This window comes from Mus caroli, chromosome 3 (assembly GCF_900094665.2).
Source record: "Mus caroli chromosome 3, CAROLI_EIJ_v1.1, whole genome shotgun sequence".
NCBI classification, from domain to species: domain Eukaryota; kingdom Metazoa; phylum Chordata; class Mammalia; order Rodentia; family Muridae; genus Mus; species Mus caroli.
This window is the reverse complement of record NC_034572.1, coordinates 45,958,292-45,980,187: the sequence shown is the minus strand read 5'-3', so window position 1 is coordinate 45,980,187 and position 21,896 is coordinate 45,958,292. Positions and strand designations below refer to the sequence as shown.

The 21,896-nt window shown below is 43.5% G+C and overlaps 1 protein-coding gene across 2 annotated transcripts in view; it reads right to left on the bottom strand.

Annotated features, from left to right (window-relative positions):
* Foxo1 (forkhead box O1) overlaps nt 1-21,896 on the bottom strand; it is a 77,987-nt gene that overhangs the window by 5,786 nt on the left and 50,305 nt on the right. The window lies entirely within an intron of this gene.

The window sequence follows — 21,896 nt, the reverse complement described above, 5'->3', positions numbered from 1 at the left end:
CTAAAATTAAGACTTAAACTCGTTTACACCAGAGTCTTTGTATCAGGCAAATAAAAATAAATATAAAGAAAAGCTATTTTCTTGACAAAGTTAACTTGCCACAAAATGCAATATTCAAATGTGAGAACGCCTCTGCTCTAAGCAAAGCACTGACTTTAGGACACTGTAGAGAGTATGCCGTCCAGAGTGGGAACTAGAGGGGAGGCCGGGCTAAAGCAAGCTCCCCTAAGTGAGGTCAGACCCTTCTGTTCCTACTCAGTGGACATGCAGATAGGATACTACAACAAAGCCACCGCAAATGTGTGCAAACTGCAAACACACAGAAGAATACAAGAGGAAGGCAAGGAACCCCCAGCGTGACTTCTGACATTTGGGGGATCCTGTGGCACAAATCTGGGAATGTGAAGAACACTTAGGCTTCCTGCCCCAGCACAGTTGCTACATACTCACCTGGTAGCTCTGAAGGGGCCTAATGCCCAGTCCAGGGACAGAATTCTGGGTATCTCACAATTCTCAGAGCAGAGCTATGCACCTGGCTTCTCAAATTTTTGGCCTTCTCTGCCAACCTAGTACAAGGCTTAGTTGCCCAAATACTCCGTGACCCCTCTTGGACCACAAAAAGGCTCTAACTAGATTTGTGGTCACCCAAGGAGGCAGCCACAATGCCCACATCCTCATGTTGTTGACGGGGACTGAAGGTGCTTAAAGTGCCAACCATTCTACCAGATCAGAACAATATACAGGGCCAGACTTCTCTGTGACCCTGAGCACATTAGTGCCTTTTCTCAACAAGAGATGGAAAACAAAGTGAGTGTAATGGTAATCTCACTTACTAAAAAGAGACAAAAGTCAGACAGAGACCTGAGAGAGCTTAGAAACCCTTATTTCAAAATGCATTCTGCACTACATTCCACCCAAGGATTGCAACACAACAGCTATGTGTTAAGTCCTGCTGCCAGGGTGCAGAGTGAGGGCGGATCAGACATGGCCCAACAGGAGCTTTCTGGTTGGATGCCAGGCAGGTATGTGGGTATGTGGCAGTGGTAGTCTCTCCTGAGGCTTCATTCTGTTCTTCCACTTACGATCTATCTCAGCTCTAGGTGTGTTATGAGGTCATGAACTCCAAACATCTCCCAAAAGGCTAAGGAATACATTTCTTTCACGTTGTACCTCAATTCCATGTATTCTCAAAAACATTCCTTGTCCCCACCTCCCTGTCATCCTACCCCCACCAGAGCTACAGCTTTGGCTACTGTGTCCACTAAAACCAGTGATCAAAATTCCCAATTCCTCCTTAAAAAGCAGCAGCCTGCCTGGGCAAGGTCTGGAAAGCAGCCAGCCCTGTAACTGCATTCTCCAAAGCCACCTACATGCTGGGAGTCTGGGCATTTGCACCATATCTTCCATGACAATTTTGTTCTTTAAACACAATAGACACACAGATAAGCTCTGATAAACCTCTAGAAGAGAGGAAGCTTGCCTCCAGTGCTGTCACATTTAGTTAATAATAAAGAGAGTATAGGGGAGGAGATCTTTCCAGAGATCAGCTTCCTGACTGCCTGCTACTAACAGGCAGGGGGAGGGGTACAGCTCTATAAGCCTGGGGCAGTTCTGCCAGACACCAGGGGTGGAGGGGGGGGGGCATTTTCAGCAGGACCAAAGAAGACATAATAACGAGACTCCTAAAAAGTTTAAAAATAGTTCACTAACTTCAGGGTTAGTATCCACTAAATGCTTGGACTTCTTCTGCTTATTGTTGGTTGGGTTTTTTTTTTTTTTTTTTTGGACATAGCAATCCTTTACTTATCAAAATATCGCACTACATATTTTTCTGAGGACATTTCAGGTCACCCTGTGTAACAGAGCTGTATACTAACTTTGCCAACAATTACCCACCCACCCCCACAACAGGAAAACGTTTGCTGTGCAGAGCTTGTTACATAAATTCCTGTTTTTCATGCAGCCAGTGGGACACTAAAGAGGAGCAGGCTTGAGGTGCTATGTCCACAATTCTCTGCTGGGAGCTGCCTGCAACTGATGGAGCTCTGGGATTTTATACTCTCAGCATTCTCTCCCAACAAGCATTCTGTGAGGAAACAGACAACCAGTGCTACACACTTATTCAAAGCCTGTGTCTGTACAATACCACTAGAGAAGAGCTAAGGCAACCATCTCTATGTACCAACCACACTGCCCTCCCTGCTGGCTTTCTGGGCCCAGGGGAGCCGCAGACACATTCCTGATGCTTCTGGATGGCTGAACACTGCAAGCACATTCTAAGGAAGCCTGACACAAACCAGTTCTGCCAGAAAGGTAGACACAAACCTGGTGTACTCTGATGTTCAACCTGCTCTGCTCCTGAGCGTTCTACTCTATGCCCCTGTAGACCAGACTCCAAGTTCCCTAAACACAAGATTAAACTTAAGTTTCTAACCTCAAAGCCTCTAAAAGGTGTTCTACACAGATGAGCTCAATACTTTGTTGACTGACACCCCAAAACATTACAGGGAAGATGTGAGGTTTTAGGCATTTCTTAGGCATCCACCATTCATGTTCCACATTAGGACAGCTCATGGTACAGATAGCAGAAAAGGAAGTAGGAAGGAACAAGGACCCAGGCTACCCTCCAGAGGTTCTGTGAAAGGAAGGGAATAGTAAGGAGTCATTTGACAAACCAACAGATGACCCCCACAGAGCCTTCTAGGAGCTGTCAACTTCCTCAGCTTCTACGTCAATGACAGTCCAACATACTCAACAAGGCAGCACGTGTAAAAATGCCTGTCTCCATCAATAGGAATGACGTTAGTTAATAACACTACTAGGACACCAGCATCTTTAGAATAATAATGTTTTGTACATGTATATAATATATACATATAAGATAACCATGAAAGCATTCATGTTATTTATGGGAAATAGCAACTCGTGTCAAGGAAGGGTCTGATGGTCTCTCAACACGCACACTGCCTAAATTTACACACTACAGTCAGTTTTCTAGAACTGGCCGGCCAAAGCAGAGCTGCTTTAATGACCATAGCTGGGTCTCTCCACTGGGTCGGTTTTGACTGAGATCTACTGTACTGTCTAGGGTGGGAAATGTCAGGCACATAGAGACACAGGACAGGGTTATTTTGTTCTTTGTCCTTCCAACCAAGATGTTTTTATCCTCCCAGTCAAAAGCAATTATCAGGCAATCACTGAAGTGCAGAATCTATAAATATGCATTTACCTTGAAGTTTTAAATCTCACACAAAAAAACTATGTCTAACAATGTGCTATAGAACATACACAATATATCTGAACTGCATAAACAACTTGAAGCCCTATCAAAAAAGGGCATGAGATTTAAGAACAAAACAAAACATTGGAAACTACTCATCCATCATGGTAGACTTCTAGGAATGCTGAATCTCCAACAAAAATCAGAGGTGAGGAACGAGTCATAAGTTAGTCAAACACAGACTCCTGCCTGCCTCTCACCACCCTCAAAGTCTGTTGAAAACCCTGCCCTGCCCCCTGCTCACTGGTTTCAGTTCCTGTCACCTGCTGGATCTGGTGCTTCCAAGGCATCTCTCTTCACCCTGATTGCCAGGGTCCTGGCTCTCAGAACCCTGGGGTCTGACCCGAACCATGCTTTAGCGCTTGAGCTTCTCACCCGTGTGAAGGCCACTACCTGCTGGCCTGGCCTGGGTCTTTTTACATTTCCTATTTCTTTCTACTTTTCAACTCTAAGTGCACCCTCGGTCTTTCTTTCCATGCAGTAATGACCACCAGGCAGCAATGTATGCTGACTGCACCTTGCTCATGAAATCCTGGCCTTTGTACCTTACAGCTCTTCCTTTCTAGTGTGCTTCTCACCCTACGGGGGAGTCTACACGTAGACAGATGTCACTGGTCACACTTTAGAAGGGGGGAAACTGGAGCAGAAAGAAGCCCCCTCCCATTAGCTAGAACTCAGGCAATACTTTGTGATTCCCTACAACACTGCTGCAAGCTGACAAAACCACCTCTTAGTATTCACTTGTATCAAGAAGCAAACAGCACACTAGAGTAACATGAGTATACACTGGGGGAGAAGAAGTAACTCCACTTACTGCTTTATAAAGCCCAGAGTTTGCCCTAATGGCGAATCAATTTACACAATAGGACTTGCTTCCCAGTGGGTGCTTTATGACAGAAGCTACGCTGAGTTTCAGGTATGCATTTTTCCCATGGAAAGCCTATGTAAAGAGGCTATGAGAACTCACAAGGAAAATGAAATGGTCCCTAGAGACCCCCATCTGCTGAGAAGTGCCACCTGACTGCATAGGTGGTGTCGACAACGAACACAAAGAATCTCATGTTCAGAGACTGGAACATATGACTAAAAAGCGCCCAGTTGTAGACATTTTGGAAATTCTTTAAAAAATGCTAGAGAAACTAGATTTTTCCCAAAGTATTTCCCCTCATTTTTGAGCTTTCTAACTGTGTGCAGCTGTTACAGACACCCAGCAAGTATCGATACCACCTCGTGCTTCCTTTTTACACTGCCATGTGAAAACACACTCAAGATTCAGAGTAGCAAAGGCCACTCCACTACTCAGAGTTCCGATTTGAGTTACTACTGACTAGTGTTCCAGTGTGCTTGTGAGAAGGAAATCATGAGACATTTACTCGACAGTCTGTGTGCATTTAGAGACATAAATTGTTAATAGTGTACATAAAATTTGACTCAAAAGCATGTTGTAAGAGAAGACTTGCTTTTTTCCATAAAGATGGTTTCATTTCAGAGCTCTATTCTCACCTGAACACCCTCTAAACCATAACCTGTCTACACTAAAGTCCTGACAATTCTCTGGCGATCTCAAAGCTCTAACACACACCAATTCATCTGGTCTACACTCTAAGACATGACCGTCTTTCTAGCCATCTGACATGGAACTGTAGTTACCAAACTGCTGTGGATTCCCATTTTGCTCCCAAGTGCTTCATCTTATTCAAATCATTCCAGAATAAAGAAAATTCCTCTAAAGCGATCTTCCATAGTACACAGGATGGGGGAGATACAGTTGTCATGTAATAGCAGCAGAAAGGAGAGGCGAGGGGACTCCTGGGTAGCATGGGAAGCCTCCATGAGATCCTAGAGGATCCTCCATGAGGTCCTAGAATGAGTATTGGCTCTTAACACCTATCAGTGACTATCAGAGGACTACACAGGGTAGAGTGGGGTAGCATGTATGCATGGAAGGGCCTGGGTATCACTTTGACACAAACATAAGGAAATAAAACTGGCTACTTTGTTATAGGAAGTAAGGAATATATAAACAGGAATTTTTAAGCCATCATGAATGGTTCCAACTCGATTAAGTCATTCATCACAAACTTCCTGTTTAACGGCTTCCTCAGGTTTGTTTCCACGTTCTCACAGCTGAACTGCAATCCTTGTGGTTTTTCCTCCTCACATAGATTACAGATTTAATTCTGGGAGTGTGTAGTATATTTCTGATATCTTTGTCTTTGGCAGCCTATTTCAGAATGTCCACAAGACTGCTTCAGGAGAGGGAAGACATGATAGTTGACAAGTGCAGCAGCACATATAAGTGGCAACTATGAAAATGATGCTTGTTCACCAACACTGACCGTTAGTATTACTCTAGGGGGACTACAGTTGTGGATGCAACTCATGGATTCTTAAATTCCACATGGCACAGATCTGCTTGGAGTGGAGGAAACCCTGCCTGAGGAAGTCCTGGGTGGATGTGGATTTTGATCTGGGCATGACCTGTTGAGGACTCCTAGACCAATTAGCCCACTGGAAACTGGCAAAGTTATTACCCATATGGGTCAGGCTCCAGAGGAATGGCAAAGCCTTTCTCTAGAAGATTTCTCTAAACAAGGCCTTATTACATTAAAAAAAACTGTACAGAAGATAGCCTCACTGCTACAGAACAGGAGAGTGAGACCTAATGTGCAATTGGAAAGATGTGCCAGAAGATGCCTTGATCCCCCTCCCGTGCTGATGAGGAAGAACACATTTGCTTCTGTCTTCCCAGAAGGTGTGGAATAGCCGCTAGGGTCCAGAGAAGAACCTGATTTCAGGTCTAAAGACACATGGGATTGGGGGATAACTCAGCAGTTACACTTCTCAGATGGCTGATAATCATATCCATGCAGGTAAAACTGGTCGTGGAAAAAGCTTACTGGACTTATACTTGCAGACCACAGCTTTTTAACAGCAGCTTGGTTACAACTCTTTAATATCCCCTACTTAACGATTCCCTTTGTTTTGAGGGGTACTATTCTAACCTGAAGTTCCAACGGGCTTCAATCAATTATTCAGAGTGGGCTATAGCCCCGCAAATTAAGTATGATTTAATACATCACATGGATTAGCAATGTGTGTGTGTGACAAGAACTTCTTCAAGCAAAGCCAGAGCTGGGAACTGATTTGGGTCCATCTTCTGCTTGGACTCAATAATGGCAGCAAATATACACTCCAATTGTTTTGGCATTTCCCAAAAACACAAAAGGCTCACTACCAGACCATTTCTCTTGCTAATACTACAAAAAACAATACTTGGAGAGCTTTGGGGCCTTACTCCCTTTAACCTATAGGGCATTCCTTTTGTTTTGTTCATATGCAGTGGCTGTTATGTTATGTGAACCTGACCTCAACTAAGTGTGAAGATTCATAAGGAATGGGAAAGGGAGAGGAAGGAGCTGAGGAAGAGGCCCTGAGTTAGTGAAATCCTGAGCAAATGTATAATGAGACAGGCACTGCCTGTCAAGGACTCCAAGACCAATTGGCCCATGAGAAATTGGCAAAGCCATTCCCCATTCGGGCCAGGCAAGAGAGAAATGGCAAAGCTTTTCTAGGAAGTCTAAGAATGAATCTTTATGAACCGATACTTAGCAGTGTGTGCAAAGACTAGCAACTTTGGCTTTGTAATCTAGGGAATGTGTGTGTGTGTGTGTGTACGCAGGGGCAGTTACAGCCTGACAGAGACCTCCTACTCACACTAATTAACCCTTCCCCCGGTGCTATACCTAATCCATACACTGAAGTTTCCGGCTGTCTGGTAATAGTAAAGTCTGTATTGTGAATAACCAATTAAGTGACATTTGAGGCTGGAGAGATTGCTCAGTGGTTGGGAGCACTCGTTGCTGACAGGACCTGGGTTCAGCTCCCAGCACACATGGCGTCCCATTGGCTAGATCCCATAGTCAATGCTTGTGTTTGTGTGTGTATGTCCCCGTATATGTCCTTTCTTCACTCCCTTGTGGCCCCTAGGCAGGGTTCTGGGACTCAAGCTGTGGTCATATATTCTAATTCCCTGACCATTTAACTTTAAAAATTACAGCTTAAGCGCCCCTGAGAGCATAAAGGAATGGAGCGTTCATGAACATACAAAGAAGGAGCCTGGCAGTGGTGGTGCACGCCTTTAATCCCAGCACTTAGAAGGCAGAGGCAGGGGAATTTCCGAGTTTGAGGCCAGCCTGGTCGTCTACAGAGTGAGTTCCAGGACAGCCAGGACTACACAGAGAAACCCTGCCTTGCCCCTCCCCCCCAAAAAAACCAAAGATGGAAAATGGAGATGCCACAACCTTAAAAAGGAGGATGAAAGCCCTGAGAGAAAATAAAGATGCCTATGGCTTGCCAGTTCCTTAGTCAACAAACAATTCAGACTAATCTCATTTAGTATTTGAGGAAAAGTGCTCAGGGTGGAATTTCTCAAAAAATGTGCTAAATGATATTAATTCTGCCAAGTTTTTACTTCTTAGAAGGTAGTAAACTGTAATAAGTGGTGTTTCCCCTTTGCCATAAAATTTAACTGTGTGGCACAGGAAAGCCTTTTATCAGAGGAAACTTCCTATTCGCATGTGAAATGGACTCCAGTGATGTGCTTATCCACTCCCAGAAATGAAATGTTGGGTTGGGGAGATGACTCCGTGGTAAGTGCCTAATGTACACCACGAGGACACGAGTTTGAATTCCCAGAACCCACACACCCAGACACAGTTTGCACAGGCAACCCTAACGCTCTTACAAGAAGATGGAATCCCCCAGGCTTGCAGACCTGCTTGCCTGATCAAGTGTAGCAGAACACGAAAGGAGATCCTGTCTCAAACAAGGGGCAATAGCCAAGGTTGTCCTCTTCACTGCCACAAACTCGCCTTGATAGGTATACACCACACTCACAGAGGGAAGAAATGAAGTACTCCCAAAGTCAAGGCTCTTAATCCAGGCGAGGTTGAATAAACGGCTCTAACAGATGAACCTTTCCCTCTAGTCCAACTACCAGGTACTCACTCACTCACTCACTCACTCACTGTCCTTCTATAACCTCTGTTATCCTGGAGAACGAACTGCTTGATATTCTACAGGCTCTGACCTAAATGCCAAAAAATTCCAACAAGGCCAACTTTATACAGTGGTAACCCCAGTTAGAAAGGTCCCCATGGAAGATAGAGCTAAAATCTTGGTCTTCCCTAGCTTGCCACTGTTAGCATTTTAAAAGTGACCTGTTACAAGCTTACAACTGTTTCAAAAGGAAGCCTGGTCTCCTGGGATTGATCCCATTTCCACCCACCTGGCAGGTGTCCTCCAGAGCCCTTAACCCTTAGGGAGGCAGAGACCAAGTACTGCTAAGTCCACAGCAGTCAATCACAACTCCTTCCCAGCCACTACTCATCCTTCCCAACAGGTCTATGAAAATTGTTTATGTATATGTGTGTCTGTGCCTGGTTCCCACAGAGGCCTGAAGAAGGCGGTAGCTGATGGGATGCCATGTGTGCTGGGAACTGAACCCAGGTCCTGTCAGAGAAGGAGTGCTCCCAACCACTGAGCAATCTCTCCAGCTCAAATGTCATCTAATTGGTTATTTGCAATACAAACTTTTTTTGTTGCTCTTGGCAAATAGCTCTTTTAAACACACACCGCAGAGGATATTAAGAGGAATCTCATTTGCAGCTAAAGTGATTCTGCTGTTTCCTAATGAAAATCTTTGTCTATTTTACAGGCCATACCATTTTTTCCCCTAATCTAAAATGGTTGTATAAACACAAAGCATTAAAACGTAATTAACTACATTATCTATTTGGCTACAAGAATTAAAAAACAAAAACAAAATAAAAATCTAAACCAACTAGCACATTAGGACCGATTTCCCTCCAACAAAGACCTTGAATTGGGTATAAAAGCAAGCACAGCGGAAAGAAAGGCTTAGATCAACTTTAGGGTTTTTAGGAAGTTTAAAAGACGAAAGTAAACTTTGTCAGAGTTATAGCTGTGGGTCTATCTATGCTGCTCACGGGTATAGTCAGAAATATGCGTCACCAAATTATTTACAAAGTTATACTCGTTGATATAAATTCAGAGGTAAGAACAATGAAGCTTTCACTGATTAAAACAATCGACAGAATGTCCTGTCTAAAATTTTATCCTAAACAAGCTGCTATCTGGAAGAATTTGAGGAAGAATTAATGCTTTAGATACACAGTCTGCTTACTAAGAAATGGGCAACACACACACACACACACACACACACACACACACGGCCAGTAATTAAAAAGAACAGACTGCTGTCTCCAACTTAAAAAGCATCTTTGGCTTAAGAATGGTGGTGTGGTCTGTGTGATGAAGAGGACAGGCTCCAGGCACAGGGACACCCTTAGCACTCCAAACTGTTCAGCAGTTAGCCTTTATCTTTTGTCTCATGACTTATAAGACAAAAAGCTCTGCTCTCCCTCACCCATCCTCACATTTAAAATGGTAAGATGCTGGAGTGGGGACTATTTGTTGAAAACAAATTTAAAAAACCTCCCTCCACGAAGGCTCCTGCTTTCAAACATTTTATTCTTTGTTCTTACATCTGGCACACAAACCCAATTCTTACACTGTGATGGCTCATGTCAGACTACTGACTGTGAAGGAACTCCCAGAGACAGCCGTCCTTCCCCAAACAGGAGAAACCAAGATAACATCAGTGTCTTCAACAACAACAACAACAACAACAGAGCAAGCCTCCTCTGCCTCTTTAAGAGCTGACATTAACTGAGATGAAGGAATGGGAAGTAACAGGAGGAGGAAAAGGCAGTAGTAGATGGCTGGCTGGAAAGGCAGGGGCTTCCCTTATACAATAGTATGGATTTGTGGTCAAACTGGGAGACCAGCTGCTTCTTGGTCAGCGTCCTTTCATCATCAGCAGAACTTAAATCAGCCCCCATCTGCTTCCTGTTTGACGCTACAGAGTTTAACTGTCACCTGTTGGGATTACAGTGAAGCAACTGCACTCACTGTAAGCAGAAACAATTTTTCTTATGTGCTGCAATTAATATCATTAAGTAATGCTGGACTATTCAACTAATAATTTTCCCACAAATGCCAATGCTCTATACTAAAAATGCAACAAAACCTCCCCACCTACTTCTTGCATCTCTCCCATTTTTAAAGCTCTCCCTCTCTACAGCAATTTGGAAAGGTTTTCAAGTTGTATTGGGTTTGATTTCCTGCTTTTAGTGGTGAAGATGGGACCTGGACAAATTTCAAAAATATAATGCTTTTTTTTAAAAAAAATTGAATCACTGGGTGAGATTTGTATTAAATAACATCTTTGTGAGTTAAAAGAGGCTGGGCAGTTTTACACAGGACTTCAGGGCCCACATCTGTCAGCTCAGCCATGGCCCAGGCTTCAGAAAGCAGCGGAGGACCTCTGCTCTGGACTTAGTGGCTGCCTCTACAGAGGAAGAGAGGTGATTTAGAGGAAGACCAGTGGTATTTGTCAGAACTTGGAGTAAAATGTAGGTACTAATTATATAAGCCTACAAGCCTTTTGGGATGTCTAAAGGCGGGACTTCTAGCTGCTCCTATACTTGGTGAAGCTGACACAGACAAAAGCCCGTGGAGCAGCACTATGTACGCTTCAAGCACATTCCCCAAGACTCTAAACTACAAAACTCACTTTTGCAAAAGCCTAACATCTACAGACCTCTAGGCTGGGAGCTCCACCTCCCATCTTCAAACTGCTCCCACTCACCTACATGGTCAGTACCCAAACATAAATGCCACCTGACCCGGGGCCTCACCTAGGCCGTGCTGAGACTGACTCTTACCCCATGCCCCCTCACAACAGAGTGTCTCCTCCTGCTACTGCCAACCCAATTACCCAACAAAGCAAAGCAAATTTCCCTTTCCTCACCTTCAAGGTGAGTGGCTACCAGTCTGGGCGATGGTCAGAAAGCTTTAGAAACAGTCCGATACTAGGATTCAGTTGGTGTGGAGTAAGGCCTGGAGTTTGTACTAAAAATCCCTCAGATTTTCTAATGTTTAGTCTAGCTCACCTCCAAGATTCTTTTCACCTCAACCATGCTATTCCACATGACTGTGCTTCAACAGGAAGAAAGTGAAACTCTAGAATATTCCTAAGGAGTGAGCACATGGCCACCAACTCTGAGAAACATGAAGTTAGCAATACTGTTTACTAGTCAGTATCAAACTGTAAAAGGCAATTTACTAGATGTTTAAGAAAGGATATCCTTGAAATACAATCATGAGGCTACAGATGGAAGCCAGTTAATTCTGAAGTCATTGCTGTTTTTCAGAAAGAACACTAGAAGCAACATTAATGAATGTGGAATGTCAACCTCACCTTTCAATTTCCTGGAATTTTCTTCCCCCGCTTTCCCTTTTAATATGCAGTATTTCCTCTTAACACACTGAGCTAACTTCACAATAGAGTTTGAGAAGATTACAGTTCCTTACGCCGACCAGCAAAAATTAAGACCTTGCCTGCCTGTGTGGAAGAAAGCTGTCCGGAGCCAGTCTGAGCCCAGCGAATCACATTAGTTCACACTTAGACAATGTTTTTTTGCAAAATGTAAATTGTTTTGTTGTTGTTGTTGGTTTGGTTTTGCTCTTTAAATCAAGCACTATTATTAACACCCAAAATTATATTACTGAAAACCCAGCCAATTTGAGGTTAAGGGAGGGATTCATATTTGAAGAAATGAAAATTGGAATTACCTTTCATGAGATTGGAACTTCTGCAGACAACTAGTTACCGGGTCCCCCAGGGTCAGGAAAGTGGCCTAACCACAGCTTCCCACCTTCAACAGCTGAATATATTCAAGTATCAAACTATCATGTCTAGTCTGTCACTAAAGACATAAAAAATGGTTTTTCAGAGCTGCCTGGTTTATTGTGTAATTTTAACTAGTTCCATATTTGAGACCAACTAAGAGAGACTATTGATTTAACTACCTAAATCCTTCAATGTGTCTTTAAGTTGACCGTGAACTCCCTCCCCATCTATCCCAGGACGAATCTTCCATATATGGATGCATTTACCTCTCTCCTGACTTTAGGGCTGTGGCCAAGACTTGAAGGTCGTGGAAAAATGCAGGCTGCCCCAGGCTAAAACTCTAGATCACAATCCATAAAGTCGTAGAAATCTACTTAGAGACTCAAGGCCAGCAATTTTTTACATGAATGAAGACAGGTCAAGCATCTTTCAACTGAAGGGTAGTTAGTGTGACACTGCCTTGTGTGTGCACAAGCCACACTGTCAGGCTGGCCCTCACTGTGTGTGCATCTCACAAGCCACACTGTCAGGCTGGCCCTCACTGTGTGTGCATCACACAAGCCACACTGTCAGGCTGGCCCACAGCTTCTAGAAACCCCACACCTACTCTACAAGGCCTTATGCAAAGCTCGGCCAGGGTGTCTGGTACCTCCATGACAGCTGTAACTGAAGGCCTGGGGCAGTGAAGGGCACCAGTAGAGAACAGTGGTGCAGTGTCACATTTGACAATTTTTGTAACCAAGTGCTACAGACACAGTTCAATCCTGTCCTGTCCCTCACACTCCTGCTTAGCCCCCAACACTGTATGTTAAGAGGGGGAACCACTGACTATGGTGCTTAGAGTAGGGCATCTGAGAAAGGCTAGACTAGATCACAGGCGCAGAAAACCAATGACTGATTCCTGGTGGCTTAAAGAAGACATATTTATGCAACGTGATGGGGAAGTAGACAGGGAGTGCCCGTCACCTTGTGATACTCTCTGTGGACTTTCAGCCTCCCAAACTGTGAGCTAGACTGATTCTCTTTATGAAGTGGCCTGCTTCCTATTTCATTCTGTGTAAAGTAAAGTTGACTCACGTGCCCACTAGTTTCTGAGTGCATTCATGTTTTCAGCCAAAGAAGCTTGGAGTGCTATACTCTTAGAGCACAATCTTAAAAGAAGTACCATGTTAACATCCTGTACCCATACAAGCGCTCGCTATCATTCCGCTCAGTGGGTACAGAACTAACTGACTTGCAGTCAGGACAAGCGAGTCAGGCCTCAGGCAAGCATGAAAAAGATGGATGTAGATTATGCTTCCAGCTAAGTTAAGGAGAGACAATGAACAATCCTGGGCTGGAAACGCGGCTGTGTTTTAAGCTGAAGATTACACTACCGCTTCAGGTATTTTTCTCCTCTGCTATTTTGCTCAGCATATTATAAAACTGAATCTTGGACTGAAATAGCAGATTGCCTCAAGAGCAAATGACAATATTTGTACCAGAAATGTTGGCAACCAACAGTACAGATGGGTTTTTGCACAACCATCTTCAAACTGGGACTCTAAGAATAACTCCACCCACAGCACCAACGGTAAGCTGATGGATCCTGTCAGAAGGGCTTATTATTCCACACTCTTCTCCTACCACCTGCTTTTCAGAAAGTGTGTGTACCTGCCCGACCTGGGCCTAGAAGGGCTCCAAACAGTGGAGACCACAGTTAAAGGCAGGCATTAAAAGGCAGTGGCAGCTTTGCTTATTCACAGAGGACACAAAAATGACAAGCAAAAGTCCTAATTATCCAAACTAACTAGGAGAGTTTTATCTTTTCCTTTCAAACACAAATATGGAAGAGGGGGAGGGAAGAATAAATGAACAAGCAAACCCCAAATGTCATTTATCTCTACTCAAAGTTAGATTACCCTGGATTGACGAGTCAATTAAAAAGTATTGTTTGGGGGTCGGGGAGGGCTCCAGAATGGGAAACAGGGCTTATGCCTAGCCCCACTTATTAGCCGTAAGGATCATAAGCATGGCTGAAGGCAGTCTCCTTCCAAGGCCGCAGAAAGCCACTTTCCCTCCTGCAGCAGCATCTCTGCCCTGGCTCTTACCCCTGCCCACTGAGACGGGAGCCCTTCCTCCATTCCTTTGCAATTTCTAGCAAATGCTCTGGAAAGGCAAATGGAACAAAAATCTTGCCTCACAGAGACACTTAGTACAAATCTATCCCACTGAAGTGCTGTCTTCAGCAGTTGGAGTATTCTTTCCTCATCTCTAAAACTGAATTTGGGTGAATGAAATGGGTTCCAACCTCTTTAAGACTTCAGGTTGACTCCTGTGGCTTACCATGGGGCAACCCATCTCAATGAGAACCAAAAAAGTAACTTTTTCTAGACAGAGATGATTCTCACACGATTGGACTCAGAGTACGTTATCAGTGAGATCTGGGGATAATAAGCATCGAACAATTAACAAAAGGGCCAACCAAATAGGACAGGAGATTTATCCTATATAGGAGATTTAATCTATAGTAGCTAGATGTGGAAAAACAGAGGAACTCACTATCCAACCTGTCCAAATGATAGGGCACCCCTCCAGCAGGCCAAACAAAATCCCCTCAACTCTGCTCACCGAGGCCAGAGGCGGCTGTGAAGCAGACCTGTCTACGTTTACTGGCAAGCCTCGCTTCTTTGACCGCGCCTGCAGACTGCCAAGTATCTCAAGTGAGACAAGCAGGAATCCCATAATCCTTTCTCCTGTCCATCAAGCGGAAAGAAAAAAAATGGCTACACTCCTTCATAATTGCCAAACCAAAACATCTTAAAGAATCAAAGATCAGATTTTATTTATTTATTTATTTATTTATTTATTTATAAAACTGGAACACATCTTTACAACTTTGTATTCAAGGGGACTTATTTTACGCCAACAGGTGATCATGAGCTGAAACCACACCTCTGAAATGGCAAAGAACCCAAGACTGGATAGTACTGGGCCTAAGGGGAACATCCACTATTATCCTGCTTCTAAGCTTATATTGCTATGCCCTAACTAACCCAGAAAACACAGCATGCAGACACTGAGAGGTTCATGGGCACGCTTTGAGACAGCGTCTCAGTGTAGCCCCTGGCTGGCCTGCAGCTTGCTAGGTAGAACAACATGAACTTGAACTCAAGAGATCTGCTTGCCTCTACCTCCTTGAGTGCTGCTGGCATTCAGGGTGTGTATCCCTACACCTAGCTGGAGCATCCAGCCCTCAATGGGATGTCGTCATCAAACCCCTCCCACTCCAGGCCCAGGGAGCTGCAGGGAAGAGGAAGTAGGGGGTCATGGATGGCTCTAAGGAAGCTCTGTCTTCCAGATGTAACAGGACTGATGTACATATGAACTCAGACTGTGTGGCAGCATGCACGAGTTCAAGCCAGATGGGGTCCAGTACTAAGAGTGGGAAGGGGACATGGGTGGTTTTACCCACCCAACTCCAACCAGGAAGTGATTTGCAATTTTTATCTGCTGGCAAAGGGGAAAAAAATCTGCTTTTTCCAATGAGGTGTTCAAGAGTAGTTGGCTAATGCAAATAAATAAATAAATAAATAAATAAATAAATAAATATAATAAAAAATAAAAAAATAAAAATAAATAACCCCACAACCATGTATTTTGGAGGACTTTTTATCTTGTTTTGGCTTTTTAAGAATCTTGTTGGTTTGTTACTCCAACATTTTGGAGTTTGTCTGTCTTGCTGTTTGAGAGTGAGGAGGCAGTAGGGGAGGCAAAGCATGATCAAACTGTATTAGACTGAAAAGATTTTTTGTTTTTGTTTTTTTGTTTTTTGTTTTTTTTGAGACAGGGTTTCTCTGTGACTGAAAAAATTTAAATAATAATAATAAAAAAAGGATGAAACCATTTAAAGAGACTAGAGCACAATAAAATTTCTCCTCTATTCCCTCATCTATTAACTCAGGCCAAGCCTTAAATAAATCTTCAATGAAGTCAAGTGGGCACATATGTGACTTTTCTTGGTAAAAACAAGGTCTGGGGCTGGAGAGATGGCTAAGTGTTTAAGAGCACTGACTGCTCTTCCAGAGGTTCTGAGTTCAATTCCCAGCAACCACATGGTGGCCCATAACCATCTGTAGCAAGATCGGATGCCCTCTTCTGGTGTGTCTGAAGATAGTAACAGTGTATTCATACATATAAATAAATAAACTCATTTTTTAAAAAAAGGTCTGTCACTACATCAGTAACAAACAGAGCAAACACAAATGGTCTCAAAGCACCACTGATATCTACTGTCCCTAAGACAGGTGGTAACTGACGAGTGTATAACGACACATCATAGACTATTTATTCAGCTATAAAAAGGACAAAGTCTTACCATTTAAACGTGGGCAGACCTGCAGCACATTATATTAAGTCAAGACAGATATATAGTCTCACCAGTACATGCAATATAAAATGTTGGTTTCAACAGACGCTGACTGAGCAGTGTTACTGGAGGTCAGGAGGGGGCTTAGTCAAAGGGTTTTAAATTACAGCTGGAGGGGAGAAATACTCTGGGTGGCAGACTGACAAAACATGAGGATAACATGCTAAGTATTTCAATAAAAGCTTCTTAAAGATCTTGAATGTTTTTTGAAAAGAATGTTTAAGAGGCTAGATACTCTTCCCCTGATTTGAACATCACAACGCAAGGATGTGGAAACATTTATTTACCAGGTGCCTCTTAACGTGTACAACTTTTATGTCAATTTAAAAAATGACAGCAGGAATATGCATTAAAAGAAATGTCAAACACTTCTATCTACTCTCATAAACAACTCAATACAATGCTTGCCAATTCCAAAGAAGAGGCTGGCACAAAATGTGCATTTCTATCCCAAGTAAGACCTTCTTTTCCAATTAGGACATGGGAAACTAAAAAAAGTACAATCTGTATTATTTTAAAAACCAATTTAGTTAATTTTTTATTTACTTAGAATTCAAAGTTTGCTAAAAATAGACAGTACCCAGTAGTAAGTGTCACTAAAACCAGAAGTACTGCAAAGGAAAGATCTATTTCAGAGTTAAACTCAAAGGTCTGTGTTGTAAAATATTTGGTCTTTGTTATTCTCTCAACACTCAATTTGGAAAGAGAAACATGCTCCAGTTTGGGTAATTAACCAGTAACATAAGTCAAATAATGAATTCCGCTACCTCCTAAATACATCAGAACAGATTACCAAGTCTTTCAAAGCAATCTCAAAGCGGCACTGCAGCCTTGCAGGAGCTGAGAGACAGGAAATGCGCGTTGACACGTGCAGCTCAGGCAGCTTCCAGGCGCTCCCTTGGCTGGCCCTGGGTGGGCTGCACATAGAAGCTCACAGATCTCTGCAGCCAGTCCTTAGAGCGGGACTAGACAGCGCCCAAACCAAAATGTTTAAGGCTGCTCAGAAACAAAGATGTGAGGAAGGAAATAGCAAGAGGAGTTACAAAAGCCTTGCTCTTTTGTTAAGTATGCAATTATGGAAAAGAAAAAAAAAGGGGGGGTCTTCCTGGAAGTCTACATATAAGAATAACAGCCCTTTCCCTCTCTCTGCCTACTCTACTCCTCCAATAACACCTCTGAAACAAGTCTGAAACATACTCCTTAGATGCCGGTCACCTCTGGGTTAGCAGGATGGCTCAGCAGGGAAGGGCGCTTACCGTGCAGCCTGACCACACCATCAACCCCCCAGAACCCGCCCACACAGTGGAAGGGGTAGTTACTTCTCGGAGTCCCACAACTGTGCTTGAACCTGTGCATACAGTAAGTACCAAATGTAATAAAATGTTTTCTAAAATGCCACTGCTGTCCAAGAGTGACTGCCAACAGTGACGGGCAATCCCACTCAGATGACCAATCAGGCCTCTTCTTATGTAACAATGAACTAGGACTGAGCAGTATCTTGTACCTAAGCCACAGGAGCAAACAGACTAAGGGAGGAACCTACACTGTGGCCTAACCACAGTATCACCTGCTGCGGAGATTCATGGCTACTTCTTACATGAAGACTCCAGGAGGCCACTGTCCCCAAAACACTCCCCCCACCCCCCAAAATGATCACTTCTCAAACACACCTCCTCCCAGGTTTAAGTCAAGGGTGTGCGAGCCTGTTACCTGTCAAGTGAATGCAGGAGAGAGACTTCCTTTTCACTTGCCAACCTTGGAAAGAGGCACCAGGTGTAAGACAGGAAGCTAAGAACCAGGAGGCATTCTCCAGCCAGTGACCTGCTGGAGCCTTTTGGCTAATCCAGCGATTCAACTGAGAACACAAGACTCTTTAAATGCTACGATCACAGGAATTAAGAAATTAGGGAAGGCTCTTTCTTAGTAACCCAAGCAAACGAGAGGAAAGAGGGTGACAAACATGCTTTGTGTTCTGCAGAGCAGACTCTAGCTCCCAACAAGTGATAGTTTCAAATAGAATCCTGAAATGCTAAAGATGAAACAATGCTAAGACCAAGCCAGAGCTCCAAGGCACTAACTCAATCTGTTTGCTCTGTGGAAGCCCAGTAGGCATGGGGGTGGGGTGGGAGATGGGGTGGGGACACACACTAAGAGCTATCCACTTTAAACAATATACCACAAGTAATGCCTTCTCTGCAGCTTTTCTCTAAATATAAATAAACACGTCAACTGATATGCTAGGGTAGCAGGATACATCTTACATTTTGATGGTTCACTCACAGCCAGACTTTCCAAACTACTAAACGGCTAAGATCACATTATCTTTCAAGCTAAATTCACCTTTCCACACTGGCTTTTTAGTAGTCTCTTGCATTCTATCACTGTCTATCTTTCTGCAGTCCATGCCTCCGCTTTCTGGACTTTAATCTATGTATAGGAATAGCACGACACTCAGGCTCTAGAAACCTTTAGACAGGACTGGCAGTGCCACTCTGCAGGTCCACTGAGGAGAAGGAACAGTTGCTAACTTGCTCTGACCTACAGAGATGTGGACAGTGGTCTGGTTGGAGATTCCACTTGAATACATGGTACTATGACCTCCTCCCAGAAGCTAAGAAAGCAAGCTCAGCTCAGACCAACTGAAGAGGGGACTCGGTGGAGAGTCAACCTAGGCTGAGGCTAGGACAGGACCCAGTTGGTAAACATAGCTGGAACTGAAGAAATAAATATTTAGTAGGTCCATAAACTGACAACACTTCGGAACAGAAAAGCCAGTCGTTTTGAAATTTCACTGTTTCAGTGTTCTGGGTGCCTATTTTCTTGTAGTAGGTGTCAGTGTGTATTTGTATGTATGTATACATGTGTATGTATATGTGTGTATATATATATATATATATATATATATATGTGTGTGTGTGTGTGTGTGTGTGTGTGTATGTGTATACATATATATATATATGTATACACACACACACATATACACATATACATGTATATATATGGTTGAATAACTTGATGCGAAAGCCACAAAGTGAGTTTTTCTTTGTTTTGAAGGAGCAGGAAGAAATGTTCCTGCTTGTGGAGCCCCAGCTGCTGACATTGCGCCAGCATACAGCCTCTCACTCACGGCCGCACACTCAGGTTCTGGGCCATCCCCGCCCACTCCAAATACGCAGCCAAAAGGAGCAGTCTTCCTGGTCCCACAGAAACTGCTGGTTTAGCCATTGAATTTTGAAGCGCTTTGTCATTTAGCAAGAGATTTTCTGTCATCTCCTCAGAGCCTTCAAGACAAAACTCTTAAGTGACTGACAGCATTTCACTTGAGACCTCATCCACCAGCTCCATTAGCCACCTTCTTGTCTTCAGGCTCAAAACCTTCTTTGTGGCCTACACCATGCTAGAGTACAGCAAAAGGAACTGTACTGGTCATTTCTTCTTCTTCTTTTTTTTTTTGGAAATATATTTACATGGTAAAACATTCAAAGAAAGGCTTGACTTTTATAAGGGTCTCCTTAAACATCACCTCAACATACTGCCCCAGAAGTCAGCAAGCAGCTCTTCTTGTTCAACAATCACGTGCCGCAAACAATTACACTCTATATATCACAGCTGAGGAGGAGCCTATCCCGTGTAGACATCTGGAACACACTGCTTGCAGACATACAAAGGAGATACAGTGGGGGAAGTGATTTGACATGGCTGACCCTGTAGAAACTGCAGGTGTAAACTAAAGAGCTCCAAAACAGACAGGTCTTTTCTACAGACACAGTGACCGGCTTGTCCTGAGTGGATGCAGGGTGTAATTAGCTGAAATATAGGACCTTTTGTTCAATGGCACGTAAAATTCTCCTTGAGGTAAGAGATTCTAATGCTACCTTCAGTCAAAACTGTTATAGATATTTCCATCTTCTCAATCACTTTATAACTTAAGAAAAATCTATCTAAGAAACTTAACTTTCAAGTACATGAGAAAGGAGGGATACAAAATGGTGCCATGGATTGCTGATACTCAAACTTCCAAGCCTTAGTTCTCCCATCTTCCCATAAGCTCTTAGTAGGGTCTGAGCTCTCAAGTGCAGCACTTAAAACCAGGACAGAGCATTAGACATTTTTCATTTCCCAAGCCATAAATTAAGGCTTTGCAGAGAGGTCAGATGACATCTCTAGACGTGTGACATATGCAGATGCTACGTACTGTACCTCTTGCACGCAGCGTCACTGCTGTCCCCAGCCTCCGAGCTATCACTCTCTCCTCCAACAGCAATTAGTCCTACACAGACTAACTCTAAAACCTGTGTCCTGCCCTATGTGAATTCAGGATAGTTTCTTCTCAGTATATAACATCACTTGTGAACTTGGCCTGCGGGGGTCTTTAAAGGAGTGATTTTAAAATGGGGTAAGCAAAGGGCCAGTGAGACCACACATCAGGGAGAAACCTGAGTACATCCTTAGAACACATAATGAAAGGAGGACCAATTGGCAAACATTGCACACACGTGCACACACACACACACACACACGAGACAGAGAGAGAGAGAGAGAGAGAGAGAGAGAGAGAGAGAGAGAGAGAACATGAACTATAAACTTGTATTAATCACAGACTGATCTTGTTTCCTTGTCCTGAACAGTGCATGATGAAAGAAAGGCATTTGGTTCCCACACTCCTTTGGGTCATTTCTGAGGATCCTGAATTTGGGCAGACATCTTGGAGAAGGCCTGCCTTGAATGGAAGCTGCTCGCTCAGAGATGAGAACCTTCTGTCTATGTCAGACAAGCAGACTTTGAGCAAGTGAGAAAGCCCTGGAATTACTACTTTACATTACTGGCAGGCCCTGACGGTCTTGCTATGAAACACAGAGTGTGTGGGGGTTGTTTCCAAAACTAGGTGGAAGGAAGTCAGCCACTCCTGTGTCCTCTGACCTCTACACTCACACATCACATCTCTTTCTCTCTCTCTCTAACTTAGTAACTAACTGTCTAAGGTTTGGACCTGTGACATAGCATGTTTTAGCTTTCTCAGTTAACTTAATAACTAATTGTTTAAAGTTCAGGCCTGTGAGATAGTTCGCTCACTCATACATACACTCACATCCTTTCTCTCCCCCTCTCAATATCTATCTGTCTATCTGTCTGTCTATCTGTCTATGCTCTCTCTATATACATTAGGTGACTAATACTGTTTAAGGTTCAGGCTTGTGAGATAGCCCGGCCAGTTAGGGCATTTGGCCTCTGAACCTGACCACCTGAATTTGACCCCGGTTCCCTTATAGTGAACAGAGGGAACCGACTCTTGCAAATTGTCCTGTCATCTATGCATGTGCTGAACCATGTACACACAAACATACAAACAGCAAAAAAGCAAAATGTAATACACTTTAAACAAAAAAAATTAAATGCCAATTATGCAAGCTGGGTGTGGTCTAGCACAT